Source organism: Canis aureus, chromosome 4, assembly GCF_053574225.1.
Source record: "Canis aureus isolate CA01 chromosome 4, VMU_Caureus_v.1.0, whole genome shotgun sequence".
NCBI classification, from domain to species: Eukaryota; Metazoa; Chordata; class Mammalia; order Carnivora; family Canidae; genus Canis; species Canis aureus.
In genome coordinates this window covers 39,842,369-39,860,078 of record NC_135614.1, presented here as the reverse complement: position 1 = coordinate 39,860,078, position 17,710 = coordinate 39,842,369, and the positions used below count along the sequence as shown (strand labels likewise).

Here is a 17,710-nt window from a genome sequence, read left to right as displayed (position 1 = left end):
TAAAGCCAAGGCTCAGAGTAGGTGATGCTGTTCACCTGCTCTTGGCAACTGTCTCCTCTTAAAAAGTCTGAGCAGAGCCAACTGAGACATGCCACGTTTAACACCCCTTGTTTTGTGATTTAAGAAAAAAAAAAATTAAGGACACCTGGGTGACTCAGCAATTGAGTGGTTGAGCAGCTGCCTTTGGCCCAGAGCATGATCCTGGAGTCCAGGATCAGTCTCCCATCAGGTTCGCTGCAGGGAGCCTGCTTCTCCCTCTGCCTGAGTCTCTGCCTCTCTCTGTATCTCTCATGAATAAATAAATAAATAAATAAATAAATAAATAAATAAATAAATAAATAAATCTTTAAAAAAAAGAAAAGAAATTAGAGGGGAGGTCGGTGGGGAGATGGGGTAACAGGATGATGGGCATGAAGAAGAGCACTTGAAGTCATGAGCACTGGGTGTTGTATGCAACCGATGAGTCACTGAGTTCTACCTCTAAAACTAATAATACACCATATGTTCACTAAATTGAATTTAAATAAAAAAATTTAAAAAGAAAAAAATAGATAAAGGGATGAATCAACGCATATATTCTCCACCACAGGTAAATAGGAAAGATAAGATAGTTAGGCAGCACAGATGATCATCATGGCCATTTGAGATTGATGCATACATCGTCAGGGACAGTCAGCGATCATACTCCTGGATGTCATACTCCCGTTGGACTATAGGTAATCCAACCTGGCAAAAATGAAATCCTCGGGAATCATTGTCATAATAGTAAATCATTGATAATGAAAAGAATACCCATAATCAAACCAATAATAACAATATAGAAGTCATTATAAGAAAGGAAGTAACAAACAGCGATAAATAAAATTAAACTAATAAACAGTAATGAAAAATAAAGCAGTAGTTTAAAACAAACTAAAATCAGCAATAGGAATAATAATAGCAGCTAATTCTGTGCCAGCCACTCTCCTAAGCACTTTAAATGCATTTGTTCGTTTAATTCTTTTTTTAAGATTTTATCCATTTATTCATGAAAGAGAGAGAGAGAGAGAGAGGCAGAGACACAGGCAGAGGGAGAAGCAGGCTCCATGCAGGGAGCCTGATGTGGGACTCGATCCTGGGTCCCCAGGATCAGACCCTGGGCTGAAGGCGGCGCTGAACCGCTGAGCCACCCAGGCTGCCCTGTTTGTTTAATTCTTAAAATGGTTCTGTGAGGTCAGAAGTATCATAGAGCCCCATTCTATAGATGGGAAAACTGAGGCATCAAGAAATCAGGGGCTTGTTTCTCAGCAGAACAAATGCAATAAGGCCCCATTTCTCAAGCCTGAAGAAGTCCCAGAAAGGCAGGGCAGAGACTGAGTTCCTGCAGCTAGCCTGGAGACCTTGGTTTGTGGATACTTTAGAAATGACTAGAAAACACAGGCAGGGAGCCAGTAGATGCCTATAGTGGGGTCTTAAATGCTAAGAGCAGAAAGTCCAGACACAGCCCAGTGGGACATAGATACTAAGGGACTGACTGGTTTCTCCTGCCAAGCCCTGGACAAGCCTGCAGGGATTGGAGGCCAATGGAAGGGCAGGGGTTTGGGCTCCTCTTGTCTTGGAGGAGCCTGCAGCCTTCTGGAATGGAGAGAGCAGAGACCGTGAGGCTGTGGCAAGCAGCAGGGATGGAAAGATAGGGAGAGATCCAAGCAGGTCAGGAAAGGAAACGGAGGACCTGTCCTGGCTGGGAAACCTTGGGAGCACACAGGTTCTGACCTCAGGCCATTCATTTTAACAATAAGCTCAGCCTCATTAGCTGCTTCTTTCTTTGACATAACCACCTGTCCCTTCATACTCCCATCTTCTCCCCTTGTTTCCTGCTAACCCCCCTCCACCTCTGTTCCCGCATCTTCCACATGCCCACCTCTACCCTCCTCCTCTGCCTTCAAACTTCTGGCTGGGTTCCTTTTTTACATCTCTCACTCGGAAAAAAAAAAAAAAAAAAAGTTTTTGGACACCTGCTCCACCCCAGATCCTGACCTGATGATGGCCAGGGGCGCGATGGTGATAAGGCTCCCGTCCCCTCTGCAGGAATTCTACAGGAGGGGGAGGCAAAGGTCCTGAAGGTCCTGCCTGAGTCTCTGCCAAGCAGTTGTTTGTTGGTGGTGGGAGGAATCCCATCGCCCTGGTCACAGGCACTGCTTTTTGGTTCAACGTCATCTTCATCACTTTATAAAACCACATGGCCTGTGCTGACCTGCACACTGGCTGTTCCCCTCCAGTGAGATGTAGGAATATTAATTTACTTGGAGTTAAAATATCCCCATACTTACAGATGACATGTGGGAAAATATAGTTACTGTGGAGGTCACGGCGTAAGGGCACTTATTCAAATCCAATTTTAACATGAGGGATTTAAATAGGATGGAGTACCTCTGAGCATCTTGCCCTGAGGAGCAAGATTCTAGTGTCTGAAGATCTAATATATTCATATAACCCATACTCTAAATACCCAGCAAGTGCTTCATCTGATGTCCAAAGCAATAGAACGTATCCGACGCTACTCGCTGCTGTTTTCATTATGTTTATGTGTGTTTCTTACTATACAGTGTTATACACATAACCACATGTACAGTGCTGTATGAATGACCTATGGGATTGCCCAGAGTAATTTGGACTACAGGTGGTCCTCCGTTTCTGTTCACCGCAGGACGTAACACACGTATACTCTCCACACACACACATGCACACACCCATCAAGATTGGCTTTTGCAATGGGCATTTGCAGATGAGGTATGATGTGGCCCTTAATTACTTCACAAACTGTACAGCAAATAAGAAGCAATATAACAACTACCTATAAACCCAGGAATGCTATCAGATCAATCCATGGCTAATGAATTAAAGATTAAGGCTTACCCCAACCACAGGTTGCTGGGGCTTAGGTAAATCAAAAAGGAAATAAGATCATTGTCATTCCTCCCATTAGAGGAAGGGCTGATTATCTCTTTAAAGTGTTCCTCAGACCATAATGAGGTCATCCAGGTCACTTCTCTCTGGGCCCAGGACACTGAGTCACAGAGTGAGAAGGCCCTAGCAAGAAGTTCACAGCTCTCATGTTTGCAGAGGTCCCAGGCCTTGGGCCAAACCGAGGTGAGAAAGTAGAGGAGAGATGCCCCAGAACCCTTTAGATCCATCAAGAAGGATTTTTTAGGACGAGGCCAAAACAAGACAAGTGGCCATGGGAACCCAAATAGAGTGATTTCTCAGCACCAGGACTTACTGGGAAACTGCCTCAGAAAGAAAAAAAAAAAAAAAAAAAAAGCTGGCCTCAATCTTTATTCCTTCCCAAAGCATGAAACTCATGATTTCCATCTAGTGCTTTTTTGCCCCTGAAAGAAACCAGAAAAAGATGTTGCTGGGCAGCTCTTCCTGCAGTGAAAAAAAAAGAAAGAAAAGAGAGAAGAAGATCGTTTGGGGAGTCGAAACAGAAAGGGTTCTCCTTCCCCTTTATCGATAATTTTGAAAGGGTCGCTGTAAGACACTGACTAATGACACGTGACCTTTGGATTCTCCACGAGGCAGCAGGCGCGGGCCCCAGGCCCAGCGGGGACCCCTCTGCCAGTTAGGGGTCACTCTCTCCATTCAATGCTTTATTAGCTCCCTCCAGTCTCAGGGCGAAGTCCCGCTGCTCGCAGACTTTTACAGCTTTGATTGCAGAAGGCTATTCAGGGCAGGGGAGAGGATCTGTTTGTTTTCAGGAGGAAACCTCTGTGAGTTTGCCCCCTCCCCCCCGTGTTTCCAGAGTTGCTGGAGAGATAAAAGCCATACCTCCTTTTGACCTTCATTGGACAGTAGAAGCCCCAACTCAGCGTGGAATAATAAAGGCATATCATGCTGCATAAATTATCCCGTGATTGACGCGCTTTCTTCCAGCTCCAGCTGAAAGGGGAAAGGTAGGGGGAGGGGTGGGGGGAGGGAGTGATGGTGAAAGGTTCTCTGGATTTAGTCAAGCACCTACTAGGTGCCAAGGTGCTGGTGGGAACTTCTGCAGTTGCATTTCATTCGAGCAGTCCCGGGATCCCCTGGGGCGCCGTGCAGAAGGAAACAGGTCAGAAAAGTTAAGTGGTTTTCCTAAAGGCCCCCCGGATGGCAGTGCCAGGCACAACCTTTGGCTGCAAGAGTATTTTTGACAAAGGCTTAGAAGGCAGCTTTTTATTTTTATTTTTTTAAGATTTTATTTATTTATTCATGAGAGACACAGAGAGAGAGAGAGATGCAGAGACACAGGCAGAAGGAGAAGCAGGCTCCATGCAGGGAGTCCGATGGGGGATCCCGGGGACCCAGGATTGCACCCTGGCCCAAAGGCAGGGGGCTAAACCGCTGAGCCACCCAGGGATCCCAAAGGCAGCTTTTTAAAATTGCCAAGTTGCCAGCCAACTTCGCCCAGTGCCCGAGCCTGACTCTGACCGCTGGTGCAAGGGGCAGGACAGAGCTGGCAGGTCACCCTGTGTTTTCTCCAGGAGGCACTGAAAGCTCCAGACAGACAGGCAACGTCTCGGTGGAAGGCCTGCCGTGAATAGTCCATGCGGGTAGGTAGGGAGCCGGTAAGTAAGTAAGCTAGGAACGGAATTTGGGGATAATGGTAAGAGCTTTGAGGAAAAGAAGGCAAGAAGCAGCAGAGAAATTGTCTGGGTGGAGGGCCAGAGCACAGCTTTGGAGAGGGGTCAGGGGACAACACCCCCCACCCACCCACCCCTCCTAGAAGATGATGTTTGTCCTGAAGGCCGAGAAGGAAGGGAATATGGAAGGGAACATACCTAGGGAAAGGAGGGACCAGGCGCTGAGCTGTTCTCCAGAGCCAGAGGTTTTCTTGGTCGATGAGAAGCAATCAGAAAGTTTCCAGTAAGTGAGTGCAGCGAAGCAAGAAGCAAGACTGGTGTCAGGGAGAGCCGGAACTGTCTCTGGCTCCTGACTTACCTGCGTTCTGACCTGTCAGCTGGGCTTGGCCAAAGTTTCCTTACTCAGATATTCTCTCCTTACCTGGTACAGCCTGGGGCCAGTTCAGGGAATGGCAACTCGCTGTTAAATTTGTCCACCCACCCCAAACCACCCATCACCCCTGGGATCAAACCTCCAATGACTGGGAGTCACTGGGGAGTGTGCATCTGCAGTGGATCCCTGTGGCAAGCCAGAGAGTGGCACTCTGTCCATCAAGGAGGCTGCTGCTTAACTCCAGCCATTGCACCATGGGAAGTGGAGAGGCCCAGAGTTGCCAGAGCTCCTGATTTCATAAGAGAAGCCAGAAATCCAGATGTGTGCAAAAACCCTTCGTTTTTAAATGTCAACGTCAAATCCAAAATAAAATGACATTTTCTGAGCTCTCTCCATGAACCCTGAGGCTAAAGAGTTGCACAAAACCAGATCTCAGCCTCCAGAAGCCTCCAGGCCAGAGCCACCACTACTCTTGGAGATCCAACGCAGAGAAGCAAAGGGAAAGGATGCCCACGAAATAGCTGCAGTCCATTGTAAAGTTCTAACCTATTCTGTGTAGTGGGTACCTCTGGCCACTGCTGAAGCCTCTGGACCCCTTCTAGGAATACTGTTTTTAAATGCATGAAATCACAGTGCTTGGGTGGCTCGGTTGGTTAAGTGTCTGCCCTGTGTCCTCGGAGGGAGCCTCAAATCAGACTCTCTGCTCTAAGGGGAGCCTGCTTTTCCCTCTCCCTCTGCCTTCTGCTCCCCCTGCTTGTGCTCTCTCTCTGTCAAATAAATAAATAAAACCTTTAAATGTATGAAATCAAATAACCAAGGCACCTAATTATATTTAAATACAGTTATCAAAATGTTGCAAGTGTGCTAATACAGATGCTTCTTTGTTAATGTGTCTAACAAAATCTGGGACTGAGCCAATGACTTTCATAATTTCAAAGTAGTGATGAATAGAAACAAAGTTTCAAGATATCTGTAATAATTGTAATGTGACTTGAAAACACGTGGTGTCGAGGCGCCTGGGTGGCTCAGGCAGTTAAGCATCTGCCTTTGGCTTAAGTCATGGTCTCTGGGTCAAGGGTCAAGCCCCACATCATCGTTGGGCTCCCTCCTCAGTGGGGAGTCTCCCTCTCCCTCTGCCCCTCCCCCCCAAATGAATAAATAAAATATTGGGAAAAAAAAGAAAGAAAGGAAACTCGCGTGTCTACCAGTGACAAAACCATAGCTACTGGTAATGTTGCTCTGGGTTGTTGCCTACATTTATAATGAAACGAAGTAATACATCTCAGTGAGAGGACAGCAAATATAAAGATGTAACGTTTTCCCATGCAGCTTCCAAGACATTTCTCCCCTCCTCACCACCAAATGGTCCACACCCCTTCCCCCACCCCACCCCACCAGGGCAATTTAAAAACCTTTACATTCGAAGCAATTTCTTTAACAGGTAGATTGGCAGAGGGAAGGCTTCCCCACACTCTCCTCCCCATCTCAGTAAATGGCAGCACCCCAAACCCTCCAGCTCCCTGGGAGCCTCCTGGACCCTTCCCCTCCCTCCAGGCAGAGTGCTCAGACCTTGTGCTTGTCTTGTCCCTTCCTAAAAGCCTCTGTGGCTTCCCAGCACCTTCAGGATGAAGCCCTAATTCCAAGCCTGGCCTTCAAGTCCCTGAAGGGTCTGGTCCTCCCTCCCCACTGGGCCGGCTGCAGTTCCCATCACTCCATCCCCTGCTCCCTTTAGTCTGGCTTCCTGCCCCCCCTCCCCCCACCTCCTACTCTCCCTAACTTCCTTCTGAGTCCTCTGTGTAAGGATGTGGGCTGGTAGGGAAGGCCAGCTTGGTGCCAGGCAGGGGCAGCTTCCAGTCCGAAATCTGCAACTTCTTAGCTATGAGTTGGGGAGCCAGCCACTTAACCTCTCAGCCTCAATTTCCCCCTACACCCACTTCCCATCATTGCAATGATTCCATGAAGCAGCATTTTAAAATTTGGAGCACATTTTAAACCCTCAGGGTATAGAAGCTGCTCTCACTGGGCCTGTTATAGCAGGGTTACTCCTCTGCTTCCCACTAAAGCACATCAGCTCTTACTCCTCAAGACCCAACTGACACCCATCTCAGGTCACTTTATTCAGATATCTCCTCATTGTCACCATATCAGACCACCCTTATCATCTTGCTGAGTGAGCCAGTATCTAAACTACCACCTACCTCTCTGTTGCCCTCCTCTGCTTTATTTTTCTTTTTTGCATTGACTGCTATCTGGTGTAGTATACATGCACTTGTTTTTTTATGGTCTGTTCCACCCACACCCAAAAGAATATACTCTTAGTGACAGCGAGGATTTTCTTTTGTTTACTGCTGTATTCTCTGTGTCTAGAAACAGCACCAGATTCACAGCAGGCTCTGTAAATAAATGAAGAATGAATGAATGAATGAATGAATGAATGAATGAATGAAATGCCCTTGCAAATATTTTTCTTCTATTAGAAAGATTCAGTGAGGGGCACCTGGGTGGCTCAGAGATTGTCAGCTCAGGTCGTGATCCCGGGGTACTGGGATCAAGTCCCATATCGAGCTTCCTGCATGGAGCTTGCTTCTCCCTCTGCCCATGTCTCTTCCTCTCTCTCTCTGTATGTCTCTCATGAATAAATACATAAAATCTTTAAAAAAAAAAAGGTAGAAAGATTCAGTGAGATGACATAGCTCAGCGTGACATATAAATGTTCATTTCTCATATTTTCTCACTTCTCTCCATCTTAGTTTATTTGTCTGTCATGTGGGACTGTTAAAAATATTGCTACCATTACTACTATTACTACTATTACTAATAGTAAGAGCACCAGGACTGCTTGCTTTATGGAGCAAACCCAGACAGCATTTTGGAAGCTGTAAATCATATAGATGGGAGCTACTATTGTTTTCTGAGAACAGAGGCAAGTCAGTTCCTCCTCTTTGAGACTCTATTTCCCCATCTGTAAAATGGAGCTAGCTACCTCCACACTTCCTGCCTCACTGAGTTACTGTGAGCAATGGATACAATGCTTAATGCTTTGTAAGCTCTAAAGTACTATGTAGAAATAAAGAGAATTTTTTAGAGGCAGCATGGGAGCCATGGAAGTGCCCCAGGCTCAGAATCCCAAAATACATAGGTTCGAGTCCCTCCTCTGCCACTCTCTACCCCAGAAAGAATCTCCAGGTCTTGCTCTTGCCATCTGTAAAATGTGGATGTTGCATGTGCCTCACGACACAACTTTCCGGCTCAGCGCCTGTCCAGCCTGGATCAGAGCTTCTTATTGCTCACTGGCGTATGGGCAGGTCTCCAAGGGCCTTCTCACCAGGCCCACAGGCCTCTGTTTCCTCTTCAGCTGAATGGTGATAATTATTACACCAGCCCCCCTGGGATGCTATATTTTAATTAATATTTATAAGATGCTCTTGAAGATGCTCAGTTGAACGGGTGAGTAATGTACACTGGTTCCAAGACCCCTGCTGGCTTCTCTGAGTGGAATGTTCCATATGGTTCCAGGGTTTAAATCCAGGCCTAGCCTTTGGTGGTGAGAAGGCTTTTCTGGAAAAGCTGAGCTCTACTTTCCCAGCTTTTGAGTCTGATGCCTCAGCTCTGACCTGATCGCACACACCAGAGGCCTGCACCCAGGTCTCTCTGGGCCTGTTGTGGAGGAAGTTGTGTAGGAAAGACAGCAAGAAGTGCAGGTCCAGATTTGCCCTCACCTGTCTCAACTTGGGGCCATGCTTGTGAGGCAAGTGGAGGCCTCCAAGACAGGCTGATGGTCCAGGCCAGGGAGTGGGGCTGGGGCAGGCTGGCCCAGAGGCCTGCTGACTGGCCCATGGGCTTCAAGACAGAGCCTGTCTGTTGTTCATGGTAGGCAGGGCCTGATGGATGAGTGGGAAAGCCATTACCATGCAATCCAAGCAGGCACAGGAGGTCTCAAATAAGTGATGTGTGGCTGAGATTAGCGCTAGATTACCAAGGTCACTGAATTTTTCCTAGAAGCATTACATTTCCACTCACTTACATTAACCATTAAGTTTTTTAACTGAGAAGGTTGACTTTGTCACCACAGGGCAGAACCAAGCTCATCTTTGCCCTGAATTTGGGAGTACCTGGTATTATCTCAGATTCAGTGGTTCCCAGTACCAGCTCTATATGGGAAACACACAGCGAGGCAGTATCTTTGTTTGTTTAAAACATTAGGATTCTTTTCGTATGCAAACAAAATTAGCCCACAACTCTTCCAGCCAGATTACACCTCAACGTTAGTATAAATATACGTAATGATAATATATTCATGTAGCAAGGACATTCAGTTGTAGCAAAGTATAAAGCAGAGTGTGTCCCTTTTCTTCCTACACTAGAATCTAACTAAATGGAAAGTGTTAAGTTTTCTATATATCCTTCCAGAAAATAAATTTGATTCTCTCTCCAGCATCTCTTCGCCCAAGATCTGATCCCAGCTGTCTGCACTCACTTCCTCCCTCCCTCTCTGTCACTTCTAGCTTTCCAGCTCTCTGACCCTCTTGCTATTTCTTTAGTAAGGCAAGCCAGTTCCGCCACAGGACGTCTGCACATGCCGCTCCACCTACCTGGCATACTCTTTCCCACGGATGTGGTGTATGGCCCACTCCTTCACTTGTTTCAGGTTCTTGCTCACATTATACCTCATCAGAGAGGCCTCCTTGAGCCACCCTAGTTAGAGCCACCCCTACTCTGTCTTCACATTCCTACTGCTCCTTGCATTTCTCCTGTCCCTTTACATTGCTTACACTCCTACTCCCTTGCTCTGCTCTCATTTTCTTCACTGCACTTACCACTCCTTAACATAATTTTAAAAACATACTGTTTCTTTATTATCTGAGCTCCTCTATTAGACTGTTGGTTCTGAGGACTTGGTCTATGTGATTGACTTCTTGATTCTCAGTGCCCAGAAGAGTGCCAAGTACCCAAGAGGCACTCAACAAATATCTATTAAACAAATATCTCTTTTATTTATAACAAGGATCATTACTTCCGGCTCCTTTTTTTTTTTTCATGTAATCCCAGTATTTCACTGTAGAGCCGGCTCATCATGCATGTAACACATCCCTACTAATGGCCAGTTAAATAGTTTATACACTTTGTTATTACAAACCTGCTGCTATGGATATAGTTGGGCACACATCTTCACATTCTTTTGTGAGTAGATCTTTCGGGGCCAATGAAGACTGCACAGGAGAATAGCTGGATCAAAGCGTACGCGTACTTTACATTTTGATAGATACTACCTATCTGGTCTCTCTTTGCACCCATTCGTATTCCAGCCAGGAGAGTAAGAATTTATTCCTCCATACCCTTCTTAAAGCCATACTGTTTTTAAAAATATGTTAGGGGAGAAAATAGTATTGGAGTTTTGTTTCCCTTGAGATTTCTTTAATCACAAAAGAGAATGAAATCATTCATATGTTCTGTACCCTGGCATTTCCATTTCTGTAAACTGCCAGATTACATCTTTTGCTTCTTTTGCTATCAGATTGTTTATTTATTTCAGCCTCTTATAAAACAACAACAAAAAAGGGTCCCTTTTGCCTTCGTAGTTTTGTGGTTGGTGTTTTGACTATCTTTTTTTCTTAAGGAATTTTTCATTTATAGATGACTAGGTTCTCAATCATTTTTGTTATAGCCTCTGGGCTTTGTTTTGTTTTGAAAAGGCACCTCTCAGGAACCCTCTAAATGTAGATTCGTGGACTCTACTGTAAAACTCTGATCTAATAGTCTCAGATTGAGGGTGGGGGCAGGACGGTCCCTGCAGAAGTATCAGAACTAGTCACATTTACACCCCAGAAAGCCACGTTCTCAGGCAGAGATGTGGCTGCCCCCAGTTCCCCACAGGGTGTGCGCGCTGGAGGACCAAGTCTCTCAGAGGCCAGAGAAGGGAAGGGAAGTCAGGGGGCACTCATCAGGGGCTCGCCTCCAAGCTGGGGATCAGGAGGGCCTGACAGAGAGGGGGAGGTGGCAGCCCAGCCCTGGGCTGAGGTTCATGGACACTGCATTCCCAGGGCCACGTCTCTATGACTCATCCTAGACATATGTGCATGCCACTGTGTTTGGGCCTGCCAATGGCCCAGCCTGCACTGACAGATGCCCACTAAGGATGGGTTACCCCTGGGTCTGCCCGGACTGCATTTAAAGGCTGCCAGGGCCATGACTGAGAGAGGTTGAGTTAGCTTAGAACTGACCCTGACCTCACTCTGCCTTAAAGTTGCCACCTGGGAAATGGGCAGTGTGGGGACAATACATTTCTGGTTCTTCTTGTCTCACCCACGAATCTGTGGGATTATAGACTGGGTTCTGAGGGGAGCCACGCGTCCATCTGGTGGAGGCATTGCCTCCCTACCAGTTCAAGAGAAGGTGAGTTTGAGGGCTAGAGGAAGGAAGGATCTGAAGCTTTCCAGGGAACAGTGGACTGTCACCAGGAGGGACCATGAGTTTGTCTGCTCAGGTTGTTATAACAAAGTACCATGGACTAGGTGGCTGAACAGAGATTTATTTCTCGCAGTCATGAAGCCTGGGAAGTCCAAGGTTGAGGTACTATGGATTCTGTCCTTGGCAAGAACCCTCTTCCTGGGTTGCAGATGGCCGCCTTCTTGCTGGGCCCTCACATGGCTAACAGAGAAGGATCTCTCTCTCTTCCTCTTCTTATAAAGCCTCTAGCTCCACCACAGGGGCCCACCCTCATGACCTCATTGAGCCGTAATCACCTCACAAAGGCCTTATCTCCAGATGCCATCACACAGAGGACTAGAGTTTCAATGTGGGAATTTGGGACAAACACAATTCAGTCCATAACAGATATATATATTCTGGAATCTTGAGTGTCCGTCCTTCAGTGGAACCAGTCTAGGGAGATAAAGTTTGGGTTAGGCCTGGGTGTGCAGTGAGGAGGACATACAGGTCTGGAAAAGACAAACTGAGGCTTGGTTTTCCATCTGACCTGGGATTGAATCCAGCCCACCCATCACTTCTTTGAGTGACTTTGGGCAAGTGACTTCACCTCTTGGAGTCTCTGTGTCCTCATTTGCCATGTCTCCCTCCCAGGGCCCTTGTGACAATTAGACAGGATGAGGTGAGTGAAGCACAGTCCCTGAGTACATTCTTTTTTTTTTTTTTTTCCTGAGTACATTCTTAATCAAACATTAGTTCCCCTCTTCCCCAGCCCAACAAGTAATGGCACCAAGTGTGAGCTGGGAGAATGGAAGTTCATCATAGAGGCCTCTCAGATGATTGCACCTGTTGGATAAACTGTAGTTTCTTGATCCATTTAGTTTGATCCATGAAGCCTCACCCAACTTCTTCATTTCAATGACTGCAGGGGACACACTGAGACCCCCACCTAGGGAGCCTGGACTTGGGTAGGGAGGGGATGAAGATTGACATCAGAGGGAGGGAGGGAGGGAGGGAGACGAGTTGGGGCTTGGAGAGGGATGACAAGTTTCTAGGAGCAGAGGGTGATGCATCATGGGGAGGGGAGGGGTTTGACCATGGCAAGACATTTGGGCATAAATCCAAAAGTGCTACAGAGCCATTGACAGGATTTGAGCAGGGGAGTGAGTAGATCAGATCTGCATTTTCAGTGAATCTCTGTGACCTCCTTAGAGAAAAGAAATTGATTTTACTTTGGAAGTTTTTCTCAGGCACATCTACTTCTCTGTTTGCACGGTGGCTACCCCATCCAAGCAGACCAACGTCATCTCTTAGAGACCCACAGCCGCAGACACTTGACAGCACCTTCTCTAAATCTGCTGGTTCTCAACCAGAATCTCCTTTTAAAAATTCAAGTCAGGGGGATCCCTGGGTGGCTCAGCAGTTTAGCGCCTGCCTTCCGCCCAGGGTGTGATCCTGGAGTCCTGGAATCAAGTCCTACATGGGGCTCCCTGCAGGGAGCCCGCTTCTCCCTCTGCCTGTGTCTCTGCCTCTCTCTCTCTCTCTGTCTCTCATGAATAAGTAAATAAAATCTTAAAAAAAAAAATCAAGTCAGAATTTCTTACTTCCTGCCTGAAACATTTCTATCTTTCTCCATCCTCTTTAGAATAAAACCTCAACTCCTGACTGTAATGAGCAGGCCCTGGACCCGTCTGGGCCTGTGGCCTCTTCCACCATGCTCCTCCCCTGCTCTAAACACTGTCTCACACTCAGTTTCTCACCTCACCAAGTTCTATCCTACCTCCCAGGCTTCTACTGTTCCCTGGATCGAGAATGGTGCCCCCACTCTTCTTACTAAAGCCCTGTTGGGCTGATGTGTGACTTCCCCAGAGGTGCCCTCCCGAACATCCAGCACAATCTAATTTCCGTTCTGTTCTATTCTCTCTTCCTCGTCCCTGGTCCCTTCCTCAGGAGTGCTTGGCACAGTGTATTCTACCTACTTGCTCAATGGCTAGGTCTTTCAGCAGAGGGCAAGCCCCGTGAGGGCAGGGAGCCTGGACGTGCTTCCTGGAGGAATGATTCAAGCAACACGTGTCCAAAATGGAGTTCTGCTTGTAGATGGCATTCGAGGCGCAATTCTCATTGCACTGATCTGTGCACGACACAACAGCTACTGTCCCGAGCACAACGAGGAGCTCGTCTGACTCTTACAACGACCCCGTTAGGCAGATGCTATTATGATTGTCATTTCTGAGGGAAGGAAACGGAAGCCCATTTCTGAGGGAGAGGAAGTGGCCTCTCCAGGGTGGCCCAGCCGGCAAGAGGTAGATGGTGGAGCAGGGACCGAACCCAGGCTGGTGAGAGCAGAATCGGCACAGCTCCCAGAAGCGCTCCTCTTCACGCCGTTCAATATCAGAACTATCCAGTGGGCCGGGGCTGGAGACTGGGAGGCCTTCTCCAGCCCTTCCCTCCCGTCAGCTTCCCTGCTGCTTCCCCACCTCAGGTCCTGGCACCGCATGGGCCCTGACTGGCACTGTCACCGCCACGCCTGGCTCCTCAGAGCCCTCCTTCCCGGGCCGCCCGCAGCAGGCCGTGTCCAGTTCTCCCTCGCACCTCGCAGGAATCCACAGCCTTCCCGGCGCCTCCTCTGCCCCTCTCAGCCCAGCCCACCCAGAGCTCACATCTGGCAGCTGCAGCCGCCACCTCAATGTTCCTCCTGCTTCCATTGTGCCCTTCTCAATTCATCCTTTCTGGCACAGAGGCCAGGAAGATCTTCCAGAGATAGAGTTCTATCATTTCCTGCTCCACTGAGCCTCCTTCCATGGCTCCTTCCCCCTGCACTTAGGAGAAAAGCTAAAATGCCTCTTCATGATCTGCCTGGGCCCCCATGGGAGCCAGACACTATCTCCTACCACCCTCTAGTTCCACGCAGCCCAGAAACTTCATGTGCCCCCAACACACCATGCTCTTTGCAGCCCTCATACCTGCTTTCCTCTCTTCTTGATTTTTCTTCTTCCCAGACTTTACCTGAGGCTCCTGTTAGCCTCAACATTTGGAGCAAATGTTGCCTCCCCAGAGGGTCCTCCTGGGCCAGCCTGTCTAGAGAGAGAACCCCAGCGCTTACACCCCCTTTACTGGTTTTCCTCCACTTCAACCACCTAGTGCGCATTGAACGGTTGTTGTGGGGGTTTTTTTCTGACCGGTTGCACGTGAGGCTTGCGTGTGAGTGTGTGCACACATCAGCCCCATGAGAACCCACACCATGTGGGTATTTTTGCCCATGAATCTCCAGAGCCTAAAACAGTGTCTGGGACACAGTGGGCACTCAGTAAATATTTGTTGAAGGAAGAATAAATGAATGTCTGGGATTATAGCCTCTATAACATTGCCCCAAATATCTGGTTCGAAGAGATCAAAAATAATACAGAACAAACCAAACCAAAGAGGAAAACCCATGAGGGCAAAACCCATAGTTTCCAACAGTAAATTCTTGACCTTTTTGTTTCTCTTTCCAAGTTTGTCTGTAAAAAGAAAAAAGGTTTTTAAAAAAATCCCCACCAATTACCTCTGAGATGAGACTTAATATGCCAAGTTCTTGCCTAGAGCACATTTTTACAGCTGAGTAATAAACCCCAGAAAAACATGCCTTATGATGGAAACATTGAACGTCGTCTGTTCCAACAGGGCCACTGTGGCTGCCGAGATGGAGGAACATTCTTGTTGAGGGAAAAGAGAAAAAAAGGAAGAAGAATTGGATTAGGTAAGTATTTATCTAAAGAAGTACTGTTGTTGATAATGAGGAATTTTGGCTTTCCTTCCCAAACCAGATCTTTATTTGTTTTCTGTCCAAATCACTTTTATGACACTTGGATTTTCTCAACAAGGAAAATGCTCGGTTGCCTGAGAGTAGGAAAGAGAATGAGAGAAGAAGAGAGATTTTTATGTTTGCCCCCTCTGTAAGTTGATAGAGAGGCCCACAAATTCGTGCCAGCGACAGGGGTGTACCTACTACTGTGTCCATTCCCATTTTGCCCGGGACACGCTAGGAAGGAGACTTTCTCTAAAAGGCAATTATTTTGGGCTATGAGAAAACTCGACAAATTCAGGAGCCTGAACCTACCCTATCCCGATGGCTTGAGCCTCAGTTAGCCTCAGTTTCCCCTCCTGTAAATGGGGATGCTAGAGTCAAGGCTGTGAGATGGTGGGCACACTGCCCCCACATCTTTCCACCATGTGTGCTGCAAGCAGCTGGCAAGAGAACCCTCTCTGAAACCGGTACCCAGATTCTAACTTGACCTGACCCCTCAGGATAGATATGAAATGGATTTTGGAGAAATAGACAGATAAAAATAAAAACCACTACAGTCCCTTCCTGGAGTCAGTGGAAGCATAAATCTTACTTACAGGAAATCACAACAGACTAAGTTAATTCCAGCTGAATTCAACTTAGAGTTGATTTTGTTACACTTTTTCTTTTTTTTTAATTGTAAAAGTAGCAGAACATTCAAGAAGATTTTGAAAACAAATTCACGGATTATCCCACGACCCCAGCACCCCCAATTATACTCCCGTCTGCATATTTCCTTTCTGCCCATGTGTGGCCTGCAAGTTCCCCTTGTAATGGGAAACATGCTCCATGAAAAACAGACAAGATCAACCCCCAAACACTCTGAGCTGCTTCTCTTTATATATTTATTTTACTATGTTTATAAACAAATCCGAGGACCTCCCCTCCCCTTGACACGGACTTTTTTGTTGTTGTTTAACTGAATTTAATTTTTAATTCAAAAATTTGTATTTATTTATTTCCATTTTAATGTGACACCAACTGGTTTTGAGCTGTGGGAGTGAAGCCCCTCGTCCCAACCACCGCTGCCGGTCTCCAGGGCTGACACTGGTGGTGTCAGGAAGCGGCCAGGCTGGCTTCTTTCTGAGCCACACGCGCCGCCCCAGAGCCTCTGCAGCTACGAGCATCCCAGCGGCTTGGCTTCCAGGGCCTAGCATCGCCTAGGGAACCAGTAAGCCAGACACAGAAATGGAGGCGGGTGGGAGCAAGGGAAGAATTCCCATCACCCCTCCTCCTCTCAGAGTCAGCCGGTCTCTGTCAACGGTCTTTGAAAACTGTCACTTCCCCGTATTAAGTGCCTCCACTGTGCCAAGAGCTGCGGCAGGTGCTTGCTCACCTCGTCACTATACTCCAACAACAAGCACCCCATTCTACAGATGAGGAAACTGAGGTTCAGAGAGATTAAATGACTTGCCCAAGGTCACACAGCCCCACATTTGGGTCTGAGTGACTTTGAAGCCTACCCTCTTCCTTTGGCACTATGCAACCAGGTACTGGGCCAGTGCTGGTGAGCTGAACGACGGGCTCTGCTTCTTCCAAGAAAAGGCCTGGGTGTTGGTCTGAGGACCCACTGTCAAAGCCAGAATGGATAGTTAATTTCGATTCCACCTCTCACACTTTAAGCCACTCCCCGGCTGGCTAAATACTTCTATTAGATGCCCGTAAGGTTGGACATCCATGTGACTGCTCAAAAATCAGTTAGGAGGTCATGCAAGGAGAGAAATCTCAGCAATTAGTTTCTAGCTGGCCCACATTCTGTTCCATGGAGAATGGGGCTAATTATGAAGTCAGATGGATCCATTGTCCAGGAAAGCTTACCACACTCTCTTGGACTATTTAGGAGCTGAGCAAACATGCTGGCTGGACAGGCTGTCCTGTACTGATGACAATCTCAGACTCTCCCAAGGCCCTGAAGCACAGCCTCAGCTTCCCGCAGGGTTGGGGAAACTCTTTAGGAAAGGATGGTCCCATCCCTGGGCTTCTGGGCTTCCCTATGGGGTCCTGTGAGAAAATAAGTCTGCTTATTTTGGGGGGCCGAGGAGAAAACACCAGAGCAAAAGAATAAGGGGCAGAGGGAACTGGACAGAGACTTCCAAGAACCTCCAACCCAGGAGCACGAGCAGGACTCCCCCCAGTTTCAGCAGAGGCCGGGCCTTCCTGGCCCTCTTCTAGGGATCCGAGCCTTTGAATGCTATTGTTGTTACTTCCAACACATCTGCTGCCAGGTGCTGCATCGGTGAAAAAGCAAATCAGTGAGGATTAGATGAAACAACACTGCTAATTATCAAGCTACATTGTGAAGTCACCAGTGATTTCATTGGTAAGGCTGGCTCCAAGGCTTGCCCTGCGAAGAAGCCTGTCTGTCCACCCACCCAGCCCTGCCCACTCACCCAGGCCCTGGGTGGAAGGAGCAAGGCCACACTTCTATTCTCAGTGGCCTGCTGCCCTGGCCCAGGGCTCCAGACGTGTAAAGCTGCTGAAATCGAT

The 17,710-nt window shown here is 47.5% G+C and overlaps 1 long non-coding RNA gene across 5 annotated transcripts; it reads right to left on the bottom strand.

The window, feature by feature from the left end:
- Positions 1-11,491: 11,491 nt before the first annotated feature.
- LOC144312587 (uncharacterized) lies at positions 11,492-17,486 on the bottom strand. 5 transcript variants are annotated; one of them, XR_013378091.1, is made up of 6 exons: positions 17,314-17,485; positions 17,042-17,224; positions 16,687-16,793; positions 15,019-15,092; positions 14,361-14,471; positions 11,492-11,853 (listed from the first exon to the last, which is right to left on the bottom strand). It is a non-coding gene; the product is annotated as an uncharacterized LOC144312587 (long non-coding RNA). The 5 variants fall into 5 exon arrangements; XR_013378090.1 differs by having other exon boundaries at positions 17,324-17,484; XR_013378087.1 differs by having other exon boundaries at positions 17,042-17,486.
- Positions 17,487-17,710: the final 224 nt, after the last annotated feature.